We start from the raw sequence: 13332 nt of genomic DNA on the forward strand, positions 1-13332 counted from the left end.
CTGGCGGTTCTGGTGTTAAACTTGAGAGAAAAGTGAGAGCATGGAGGGTGGAGGTGCCTGCTGGGAGTCCGGCGGCTGGCACACTGCGTCCGAGACTGGCTCTGTTGTCTCCACGTTGGAGAAAGTTTTAAGTGCCTCAAACAATAAACGCTGCGGCCGACCACTGTCCAGCAAATAGTTATTGTTGCCGTGTCTTTCTTTAAAGTGACTCTGTACCCACAATCTGACACCCCCCAAAACTGCTTGTACCATCAGATAGCTGCTTTTAATCCAAGATCTGTCCTGGGGTCCGTTCGGCAGGTGATGCAGTTATTGTCCTAAAAAAAAACTTTTAGGGTACAAATACACTTGCCATATCCGTAGCGAGTTTCTCGCTGCGTATTCACAGCAAGACTGCTGCAAGTTTGTCCGCAGCCCGCCCCGTTAACCCCCCCCCAGCCGCCAGAGACTATACGTCACCTGATCCCCGCTCCGGCTTCCTCCGCTGACCTCTGGCACGTCCCACTCGGCCAATCAGTGCGCTGCCCCTCCACAGCGCACTGATTGGCTGAGCGGGTCGTGAAGACGTTGGGAGCCTCAAAGCAAGCCAGAGGAAGCCGGAGCCGGGATCAGGTGACGTACAGTCTCCAGCAGCTATCTGAAGGTACAAGTGGTTTGGGGGGGACAGATTGTGGGTACAGAGTCACTTTAAGTAAGTGTAAATACAGCAGTACACTGCAATGGTTTTAGTTGTTTACCTGACAGTTTACAGTTTACTGTCTTTCCTCTTCTCACCAGACACTTATTTTTTTTAATCTTAAAGGAGAACTCCAGAGAAAATAATGATTTTCAAGCAGGGGATATAATAAACAACCACTGCTTACCGCCCCCTGTTACTATCTCACCGCTCCAGGCAGGGGCGTAACTAGAAATGGCTGGGCCCCATAGCAAACTTTTGATTGGGCCCCCCCCCCCCCCGACTGACCACTAAACGGTTAAGTGAAGTCATAACTACATAACTGCTAGCTCTGGTCAGGAGTTCTTGCAGTTAAAGGGACATTTGCAAAACCCAGGAGACCAGCAGGGCCACCCGGTGCTGCAAATGATGACGGCTCAGGGGGTCCAGTGTATTGCAGGAGCAGGCCATGGGGCCCCCTGATGCGGCGGGCCCCATAGCAGCCGCTATGGCTGCTATAGTGGTAGTTACGCCCCTGGATCCAGGATCTCCTGCTCCAGTGATGTCACACCATTTATTATTTATATGATTTTTATTATTATTTTTATTTTGGTGACTCCCATACCTCGCTCCCCGCTCCTCTAACTCCTCAGAATATTTTAGCTGACACCTTAGTTTTTATTTCTAAAACACATGACCATGAGCCCAGCATATATGACGCCACTGTTGGATGTAGTGTCCGGATCGCCCCTCACAATACAGTATAGCTAGGCTATGTTCACACTATGTATATTTCAGTCAGTATTGTGGTCCTCATATATCAACCAAAACCAGGAGTGGAATAAAAACACAGAAAGGATCTGTTCACACAATGTTGAAATTGAGTGGATGGCCGCCATATAATGGCAAATATTTGCTGTTATTTTAAAACAACGGCTGTTATATTGAAATAATGGCCGTTATTTACCGTTATATGGCGGCCATCCACTCAATTTCATCATTGTGTGAACAGATCCTTTCTGTGTTTTTAATCCACTCCTGGTTTTGGTTGCAATACTGACTGAATTATACTGACTGAAATATACATATACTGACTGAAATATACGTAGTGTGAACACAGCCGGATCCAACAATGTATACAGCATCCGGGCCGCGACTTCTATCTGCCCTGGGGAGGATGGATGGGTAATTAAAGGGGTACTCCGGCGAAAATCTTTTTCTTTCAAATCAACTGGTTTCATAAAGTTATATAGATTTGTAATTTATTTCTATTTAAAAATCTCCAGTTTTCCAGTACTTATCAGCTGCTGTATGTCCTGCAGGAAGTGGTGTACTCTTTCCAGTCTGACACAGTGCTCTCTGCTGCCACCTCTGTCCATGTCAGGAACTGTCCAGAGCAGCAGCAAATCCCCATAGAAAACCTCTCCTGCTGGGCAGTTCCTGGCATGGACAGAGGTGGCAGCAGAGAGCACTGTGTCAGACTGAAAAGAATACACCACTTCCTGTAGGACATACAGCAGCTGATAAGTACTGGGAGACTGGAGATTTTTAAATAGAAGTAATTTACAAATCTATATAATTTTGGCTGGATAACCCTTTTAAATGCTTGTTCTGGATGTCCCCACATCTGGTCCCTATATCCATAACCCAGCCAACCTTTCACATATCGGTAAATCTCAATTTCTTTAAGACAAGAGACACATCCATTAGCTGGGAATTTTACTGGTGTTCTGTTATATTATACCTGGTGTTGCTGTATGATTATTATGTTTCACCTCCAGGTGTATATTGTAAGTACAGTGAGTGTGACAGGATCTGCAGTAGATACAATTTGTATCCAGCTTTGATCTGATCTCCCTCTCTCCACCCGCTACAATGGATTCGTATTACCTCTCGTGAATAGAATTAAGTGTGAAGCAATGAGAACCTGCAGAGGCCTGAGCACAGCATATAGGGAACAGGGCTAGGTCACTATTCACTTTGTAATTCTTAGGGGCACTATTATTGTGGTGTCCCACTGTGGGTGTTGCTATTCTTTACACCCTTGTACTTGTCAGTGATCTTACTATAGCTGTTGTATTACTAAAGATGACCAATAGATGTCGCTAGAGTGTGTAACTAAGGTCTAGAAACGGCACGGCTGAAGTATACTAAAGGGTTATTGTTTGTGTATGTACCAGATTCTGTTGTCCAGTAGGATTTCTCCTTTCTTCTGTCCTATTCTCTCTTTTCTATCCTGTTTCTCTATTGCACTCTTTTAACCCAACCACAGCGCGCTTCACACATACGCTGGACAGGAAGGGGAGGAGCCTCCAAGTCAGTGTTGGTTCTTAGTCAGGGCCCCGCATGGGTAGGACGCAGAACAGTCAGCTCTCACAACCCTCTTTCTTGAAGCACCAAACACGCTGTATGATGCGCTGCTAAGCCCTTCAGGAGAGGACTAGCCTACAGATCACCTCAACCCACGCCAAGGACTAGGGGTTACAGCAGTTCAGGAAAGTCTCAGTGGAAAAGCCAAAGAGCTAGGAACTGATCCGGGTGGAGCAAAGTTACTAAAAAAGGTTGATGAAGCGCAGCACGGGTGTACTTAGGAACTCTAACCATTCCACTCTTCCCAGGTAACAGGGCCTGGAACCTGTGTCACCCATCAGTACGGTTCAGCCAAAGCTAGTGGGCATAAGGTAGTGTGAAGACTATAGGAAAAGTCAAAACATAGGCACAGGTTGTTTCTTCTTCTTCTTCTACAAGTATTCTTCTAAGCACTCCACGGCTCTTCTAAGCACCTCACGGCACCCTCCTCTCTACTACGCTACCTCAGCACAACCTTATCAACTCTCCTACTTAGCTCTTATTCCACAGATCTGGTGGTTCTATGTACGTGTATTTATTAGAACTGTATCACGTGTACCTGAAGATTCGTTGTATTACCTGCTGCACATGAACAAGTAGTAAACCAAGTCAACGTTATGACCTGAGTCTGTGATTACTCGCTACCACCTGCACAGCACCTATACCACAACCTTGGGACATTTCCCCTATCTGTGGGTGCTACAACATCATCCGGGGGCTCCCCACATTATTATCTGGGGGCATCACTATTACTATATGGGGGCACTACTAGTCTTTAAGCAGCACTATTATTGCATAGGGTGGGTACTATTCCAGTGTGTGGCACAACGATGGTCACTACTACTATGTGGGGGCAACAAGACGCACTGTTATTGTGCAGGGCACCACAAGGGTACTATCACTGTGTGTGGTCCAGGAAGGGGGGCATTATTACTTTGTGTGGCACAGAATGGGTTGTATCACTCTGTGGGATCTGTTTGCCGCCATTATTTCTGGGGGCACTGTGTGGCACTCTTCTCGCACCACTAGGGCACTGTTAAAGGGGCTGCAGAATAGGGGAATAGGAAGTTTGTGTGGCGGTGCGGAATAGGTGGGAAAGCAAAGAGCCAAAAATATCTGAGCAGTAAGCTCTTCATCATGGTGGTGAAAGAGTACGAAAAGATATATTATATAATGTCATATAATCAGGTAAGGCACCACCTGTGGTCACTGGATGTAACTGCACCGTATTCACAGCATGATAATACACTGCAGAGCACTGGTATAGAGCTGGGATGTCATCACTGTATGGTATGGGCATTATTGGTATTTATGATAGTCATGATGTGGCGGTATAATAGGTACCTGGTATAGGGTGATGTACTATCATATATACATTAGTGTTCTTTACAGGACACAGTCAGGGCTGATGTGTATATATATAGATACAGGCTGTGTGCCTCATAGTACTGATATATAATATAATATCCAGGGACGGTGCACACAGCATTGTGCTTAATACCTGGAAAACAATGCAGTCAGACCGGATAGTATAAGGAACCATACGCTAATAAACGGATGCATTTTGATTCATTTTTTTAATAATGGAAGTCTATGGAGAAACAGATTCACACAAATGCATCTGTTTTTTTCATCTGTGTTTTGCATAAAACGGATTGCAAAAATTCAGTGTGAACCCAGCCTAAGTATGGTAAATAATGGTGGAGAAGAAGAACATAGAGACCAAGAAGCCCCCTAAGAGCAAAGTACTGGAGAAGTTATTAGGGTTATAAAGATATTCTAAGAGGACATGGCAAACCACAAACCTGTCAGGAGAAGAAGGCGCCCACCAAACCTAAAGTGTGCAAGGACGTCCTCACCCAGAGGATCACCAACAATAACACTGACGGATCAAGATATAGGCCATGTTCACATAGCGTAAGACACCGACCATTCCGCGACCCGGCCGAGTCATGGAACAGCCCGTGTCAGTGAAGACCGGCCGGACAAATTGAGACAAATTGCTGGCGCATCCTCGTTATTCAATGAATCATCCTCACTATTCGATGAATAGCGGCCGCATGAAACTGACATGTCTGTTTTTTGCGGAGCCACTAGCGATCTCGGCCGGAGCGTATACCCTTTGTATACGATCCGACCGGGATTCCCTCTAACTGCACTGCACATAGGTTGTGTATTAATCATGGCCGTTGCTGCACATTGACACCAATGGCCGTGATTAATACAGAACTTACGTTGTGTGAACATAGTCATACACTGTGTGGGATTCGGCTCATAGAGATTAGGCTGTGAGTAGGTGTTCGAAGGTTTGAAGACCTCTATGTGATGTGCCTGCACGATTATGGTAGAGCGGTAGTGCATCCATTTTCCTGTGGATCCAGAGACCCACCATGGAGATGGAAGGATCTGTCCATAGCCGTACATAGAGAGAGACCTTATGGAAGAGCAGAAAGTCAAAGGTCATTGCGTCAGACCTTAGTCCAATGGAGAATCTGTGGATGACCTGAGGCCGTCTGGACACCAACACAACCATCTACGCTGAAGGAGGTGAAGCAGTCAGACATCCCACAAGAGCCTGCAGCAAAACTGCAGCAAAACGTCCTTTACAATGTACTGACCCTCAGAGGGTTAACACTTATACATATTAAGGTTCTCCATTGTTTTGTGTGACATTAGGAAATTCTGCATCATGTAGCATTCTGGAGACCCCTCCATCTGGTCCCTATACCCATAACCCTGCTCACCTCTCACATATTGGTTAATCCCAATACTCCATTTCTATAGGACTAAAGACTCTTATTAACATCTATGTCCCAGTTACTCTCTCCAGAACCATCTATCCCGACCTCACTGCATCTTTCCTTATTCCACATTAGCGATGGGACACACACATCCCCAGTCCCCTGGTGTTTGGGTTATGTTATATCTCATGTTGCCGTACGGTTATTATGTTTCACCTCCAGGTGTATATAGTAATTACAGTGAGTGTGACAGGCGTGTGCAGGCGATAAAATCTTTGGTTTCGATTAATGTTAAATGAGCGGAGATGTTTCATCAAGTCTTCTCCACCTTAACTTACCATACACACCTATGTGCCTCCACGCAGGCAGCCGAAGACAGCTGCCTTATGTACAGACAAGCTTCATCCTCACCTTCTGTACAGAAACTGCCTGAAGGCGCCTATGTCTGTATAAGTACGGTAAGTAATAGTGGAGAAGAAGAACATAGAGGCCAAGAAGCCTCCAAACAGCACAAAGTACTGGAGAAGTTATTAGGGTTATAAAAATATCCTAAACTTTTCCAGTGAGTCCATTATAACCAAACAGGACATGGCAAAACCACAAACCCGTCAGGAGAAGGTGGCCAACAAACCTAAAGTGGGCAAAGAGGTCCTTACCTTGAGGTTCACGGACAATAACACTGATGGATCCAGAGATCCAACATGGAGATGGAAGAGTAGCAAGTCAAAGGCCACCGTGTCAGACCTCAAGCCCGTAGAGCTAATGCCCCATACATCATAAGAGGCTGCCTGCCTGGAGGTCCTCACCTAGAGGTTCACCAACAATAACATTGACAGATTCAGAGATCCACCATGGAGATGGAAGAGTAGCAAGTCAAAGACCTCAAGCCAGTGGAGCTAATGCCTCATACATCATGGGAGGCTGGCTGCCTGGAAGGCCTGTAAAATGGAACCAGTCCTGTAAGCCAGTGGACTGGTGGAAGATGCTGGGGCAAAACAAAAGATCCCTGTTAGTGGACACAGGTAAGAGAAGAAAACCCCTCCTGGAAGCCCCTTCTTATTGCAACATGTGATGGGACAGTCACATAGATTTTCTGTCCCATAACTCACACTACAGAGTCTCTGTGTATTCCCATGAGATGCAGCTTCAGCCTGTCCCCTTGGGAGGAGTTTCTCCCTGACAGCTCTTACAAGCAGCAGAGGGGTGAATGGCAGCGTGCAACTTTTTCTGACACGACCCTATGATATGGCCAGTGTTTTCTTTTTTCTTGTGATAAGCAGTGGCGTAGAAATAGGGGTTGCAGCTGCCCATAAATCTTGAAAACCCCTTTCATCTCTTTAAGGTTGTCAGCTTAAAGGGGTACTCCAGGAAAATTAACTTTTCCCCTATCCAGAGGGGAATTCTGTATTATGAATAGAGCCATAGGTACAGCAGGTGACGTGGGGCTCTATTCATTCCTATGGAGTGATGGAAAGTGCCAAGTACCCAGGAAAAGTGCTATACGTGTCTCTTTCCGTCTGCTCTATAGGAGTGAATAGAGACACATGTCACATGCTGTACCCGCGGCTCTATTCATTACACAGAAGCCAGAGCCCAATACGGAGATTGACAGGGGGTACAGAGGTCGGACCCCCTGGAATCTCCTCTCCTGTGGATAGGGGAAAATTTGCTCTTTCCTGGAATACCACTTTAAGTCTGATCTCTTAAAATTCAGCTTTAATGCTCAGCAGTATACAGAGGTCTGTGCAGCAGCACTGACAGGGGCAGAGGTGACACACAGGCTCGAGGTCAGAGAACTAAAGCCATCAAACAAGAGGCTTTACTGACATAAGAACATGACAGGCCTGAGCCTCACCTCTGGTGACAGCTTATCTCACCATGGACAAGTACTAAGTACGGTATATTATATTTCCCTGTTGCCTGGCCACCAAGTTTGTTTTTTTCCCTTCACAACAAAATTGTAATAGTTTTCTGTGTACCTGGGAAAAAAAAGGCATGTGTAAAACCAGGGACGTAGCTAGGATTCATGGGGCCCCATAGCAAAAAACTGTAAAGGGCCCCCCCTTCCCTACACACTATAATATATATGTATATATATATATATATATATATATATATATATATATATATATATATACTCAGTGATGTGGCCAAAAAAAATTTCTCTTGTGGCCAAAGGTAGAATCCTTGCTTAACCCCTGATGTACTGCAGTGTGTAAGTGACCCAGTGTTCTCTTACATGCTGCAACACCAAAAAGGTTTAATACAGAAGACAATTAGCTCTCTTCTTCACTACTCCTGCACTGATAACCCCTGACCTCTGCAGGAGCTCAGAGAACAGAGGTCAGAAGTTAACAGAGCAGTGAAGCAGAGAGCTTATTAACCCTTTTTTGTGTTGCAGCATGTAAGAGAACACTGGGTCCAGGTCCAGGTAATATATGGCTCCTGATCAGTAAGCTGCCCTGGATCAGATGGAATAAGAGTCTTCTCCGTGTGGTTCAATGGAAATGTGGATGGCAGAGGATTCTTCTGTCAGATGGCAGGAGAAGAGGTAAAGACTGTTCTGCTCCAAGGCCTCTAACTTCAAGTGACCCCCTATACATAGTCCAGATATATCTACTGTATCTCTACAAATACATCATCATCATCATCATCATCCTGCTCCTGTGTCAGGGCCCGTGTAGCTCAGCCTAAACCCTGCACTGCATTTATAATACGGGGGTCTTATGTGGCAGAAGGCCTTCCGCCCCCCCCCTCAGGTATCGGGGATGTGATGCAGCCGCTCTCTGCACTCTCCATAATTATACACTGATCTCCGCTCTCTCGTAAACATGCAGAGGAAGCAATTTCAGAGATTCAGAGAATGTAAGAATGTGAACCCGGGAGAATACATACAACACTGTAAGCACCCAGCAAATACTACTAAGAATAGATATAAATATATATATCGCTGACCTGTGCGCACAGTACTTCACTGACGGCCTTTGTTTCCGCTTACTCTGGACCTTTATATGTTCTGGATCCGGGTTATCATGTCCCCCGACCCCACCCCACCCCCATCCGGTGAGATCTCTATGCGACATTATTCAAGTAAACATCCAAAGGGCAGGAAACGGGTTTTCCTTTCACAATCCCATGATGTTACAATACATATTCAAATATATAGATTTTTTTCCTTTTTCAGCTTCTTTCAAAGAGCCCAAAAACAATCACTAATCTGAAAAACAATCTAAAATACTAACTTTTTTTTTTACCATTGATTTTTGTTGAAAAAATGTTACAGAAAGGTTATTGGCCCATAAAACATTTAGAAGAAACCTAGTAGTAAGGTGGATAAAAGACACATGTCCGTCAAATTCAACCACAGGATTTGGTAAAGCATGTAACATCCGTGTCAGACATAGCGCACATACCGTGTACACAATCGCTGGCTCATATAACACTCACCGCCGCCAGAGCTATGCGGTTAGGTTTCACCACTTCACTTAAAGTGATTATCTCGTAAATCCTTTTAACACCGTCCTTAACTGAGTTAATAGACTATTTAAAGACGTTAGTATTACAATAAGCGGCGTGTCATGATCGGGTGTCGCTCGTGTCTCCTCGGCTGCTGATCTGTGATGCCGGCGGCCGCAGCTTTCAACACGATCAGTCGTCTTTCCCTTTCTCAGCTGACAATCATTCCTTTTTACTTTTCAACTCAACTCTCAAAAGCCTGAAGGGCCTTTTACATGGGCTGATTATCGGGCAAAAAATCGTTAAATAGTTTGAACTTAAACGATAATTTTCTGATGTAAATGCAGCAATGATCAAACTACAAACAAAAACGCTCTCGTATGTTGTTGATCGCATTTTCCGACCTATAGGCTGGTTTCCCTCCTAGCTCTTACCCCTCCCTCTCCATTTAATCCCGAGCTTCCTCTCTCTGCCCTTAGGGCCCTATTCCACCGGACGATTATCGTTCAGATTATCGTTAAAATCTAAACAATAATCGTTCGGTTGAAATGCAGTTAACGATTAACGACCAAACGAGAAATCGTTGATCGCCTTATAAGACCTGGACCTATTTTTATTGTTGCTCGTTCGCAAAACGTTCACGTTGAATAAGATGTCGTTCGGTCGTTCGAAATAGATACGAACGCAATAGCGAAGAAATAGCGAAGAAAAACGATTGCATATACGATCATAAGTAACGACTATCGTTCCATGGAAATGAGTGAACGTTTTTAGGTCGTTCGCAATAGCGGTCATTTGAGATTATGCGAACGATAATTGTCCGGTGGAATAGGGCCCTTAGTCTCCACTGGACTGACCTGCAGCCGGTTTGCCCACCTATCCTATCCTTTAGTCTTGTTTTTTTGTGGTGTTTTGTTCCTTTATTTGCTTTCTTGTTTGTTATTACACTAATTAAGTCACAGCTGGTGTAAATGACCTGGTAAGCAGGAGTGTGGGGATAGTATGGTGGACTTGTACGGTAGGAGTCTGTTGTCCGGCATATCGCTTATACCCCTAGGAGTTCAGCACTATGTACCTGGTTGTTTGTATGGTTAAAGAAATGGTTTTTATTATTATCATCTTCACCAAGTGAGCCGACTACAGTCCGGTAGCTGCACAGCAGAGGTTACGTCCATGGCTGAACCCGCCGCTCACTGAGGGGTATGGAGCCATCCTGAACAACCACCTACAGATGGTGTTGGTGGTGACAGGCAGTAGCGGATTACAATAGGTCCTTTTTGGGCGGTAGCCTGGGGCCCTGAGCTCCTGGGGGGCCCATGGCGACCCATACTTTCAGTCAGGTATTGTTTCCTGGCTACAGTTCTGCCATGATTTGCAAAAAATCGCTGCTGCTTTTTTTTCTTTTTTTTTTTTTTACCACAAATCAAGACATCATGACATTATCTGTCCTGTACTCTGAACACCAGGCTAGTGCCACCATAGTTACAGTGGGGTGGGGGGGCCCAGGCTTGGTGAACAGCCCCGGGCCTATGGTAAAGTTAATCTGCCCCTGGTGATAGGGGTTAAAATACTGCAGGATACCCCAGGATACCCCAGGATTCCCGCCCCATAGAGAATACTGGGACACTTGGCCTTGCTAAGTGTTCCAGTGTATGGGGAGGACGGGCTGCTAGCGGGAGATATTACTGGTGGTGGGGGGAACATAAAGATATATTTACCTGACCTGGTGCCTGCACAGCACCACGTCCCGATTCTGGACTGATAGTCTTCCTAGCTCCTCTGCAGCTACGTTACGACCTGGCTGATGGATGCCCCACAGTGACTGGGTCGGGACACCGCTGCAGTCACTGAATGGCTGAGCGAGCTAAATCCCACCCGTTTGTGATGTGCCAGCCAAGTCGTGACATACCCTGAAGCCAGGAGAAGATGACATCTGGTGGGGTACAGGAGCCCGGTGATGTGGCACAGCATGGGCATGGGGGGCGGTAAGCATACTGTCTTTACTGTCTCTACTTCCACCCCCTGTGGATAATGATTCCCCCCGGCCAGACTTCTCCTTTAAATCTCTATAGACATGACGTTCATACTTGAGGTTTTGGTTTGACAAGATTTCAAGCCTGCGTGGCCAGCGGGGGAAGGAGATGTTACTGCGGGACGCCATAGTATGTTCAGGGGAAAAGAGGCCAAAACCGCACAGTAATAACTCCGACACCACATGTTACATTCTCCAGTAAATCTTACAGTCACAGGAAATATATAGGCTTTCTCCAGTACAGTCACAGGATATAGGCTTTGGTTTTTTTGACAAGGCCGCATCCTACACTCGAACAAGACCCTCCCTATACAGAAGCCACAGCTTTATATAAATAACAGTCTATATAAGATATAAAATAGGAAAAGTACTAAACACACCAAAATTATTTATTATATGAATCAAGTTTTTATGTTTTTTAAGATTTTTTTTAATATTTACTAAGAATAGATTATTTTTTTTTACTATTTTAGGACATAACTCTTGAATCTTACTGTTTTAATTCGAAAACTAAGCCAAGACTTCCCATTGTGTCTGTGATGATAAGGAGGAGGCTGCTGTAAAGTGATCTGTACAGCATTACAGCAAAAGATAACACCAGTAGATAGAGGAGACAATTGGGGCTCAGCTTCTCCCTCAGATTTTCCTTCAGGTTATTAGGAGACATTTTTGTGCTTTGGGTGTGGATAAGAGAAGAATTTCAGGATTTTGTTCCTCCAGCAAGGTCGTTTTTGAAACTTTTAAGTTTTTAGATAATTCTCAAGCTTTTTCTTTGATGGGAATTGTAGTTTTGGCTGGAGGGCCGTTCCCCATCCCTGCTCTGTACGGACAGGTCACATGTTAGAGACCCCCGGACCACTATCAGAAAATGGCCTGAACATACGGGGAGATTAATGGCGCTCTCTTACAGTAGTTTGGTTGTTTGTTGCCCATAGCAACCAATCACATTTTACCAGGGCTCCTGAATAGTTAAAAGCTGAGCTGTGATTGGTTGCTATGGGCAACAAAGGACATTCCTCCTATAAATCTCCCCCGTAGTCACTGTCTGACCATTGAAATGAATGAGGCCGATCTGAGCAGGCATGTGTCCGAGTGTTATTCGGCCAGTTTCCTCATTTTGTGGTGTGAACGAGTCCTTATCTCTTGTATCGCTCTGTTAGTTACATCACATTAGGAGGGTATTTTGCGAGTGGTGTGACAGGCCGTAGAAGCGTGACGGCACAGAATCGGCTGTCGCCCATTTTGCTTCTGCCAGCGTCCACACCTGTTTCGGTGTTTGTGATGTGCCGGCACCATGGATGAATGATGATGTGCTTACTACTATAGCGATTTTTAATGATTAACGACTAACGATAAATGATCACAAACGACATTGTTTATCGTTAACCTGAAATCGTTCACCATATTTCCTCCTTCTGATCCCAGCAAAACAACGAACAATGTGCAACTACACTGAACGATTATGCTGCGTTTACACTGAGCGATAATTCGCCCAATCAATCGTTTAACGATTTTGAAGCAACGATTTGGTTATTATAACGATCAGCGTTTAGATGAATAAATCGTTATTGCCATCGTTTTTAAGATTGCTTAAGCCCATCTCACACATAGGGTGATTCTTTAAAAGTCTGTTTACACAAAGCGATCTGCGTATTTTTAACGAACGACGATTTGAGAACATGTTGAAAGATCAAAATGAACGATTTCTCGCTCGTCGCTTGATCGTTTGCTGTGTTTACACGGAACGATTATCGCTAAAATGCGATCGATATTGCGAAAATTCAAACGATAATCGTTCCGTGTAAACGCAGCATTAGTAAAAAAATGCGGAACTTGAGCAAACAAACGGGGAATTACAGCAAACAATTAATGATAATTTTAGGTTCAGATCTAAATCAATGACATACGAACAATTTTTCGATCGTTGCCTGCAATTACACAGAATGATTATCGTTTAAATTCGAACGATTTAACGATTTTATCGCACGATAATCGTCCCGTGTAATAGGGCCCTTAGGGTCCTATTACACTAAGCGTTTTTTAACGACTAACGATAAAAGATCGCAAACGAGATTGTTTATCGTTAACCTGAAATTGTT

This window comes from Dendropsophus ebraccatus, chromosome 12, assembly GCF_027789765.1.
Source record: "Dendropsophus ebraccatus isolate aDenEbr1 chromosome 12, aDenEbr1.pat, whole genome shotgun sequence".
Lineage (NCBI taxonomy): Eukaryota > Metazoa > Chordata > Amphibia > Anura > Hylidae > Dendropsophus > Dendropsophus ebraccatus.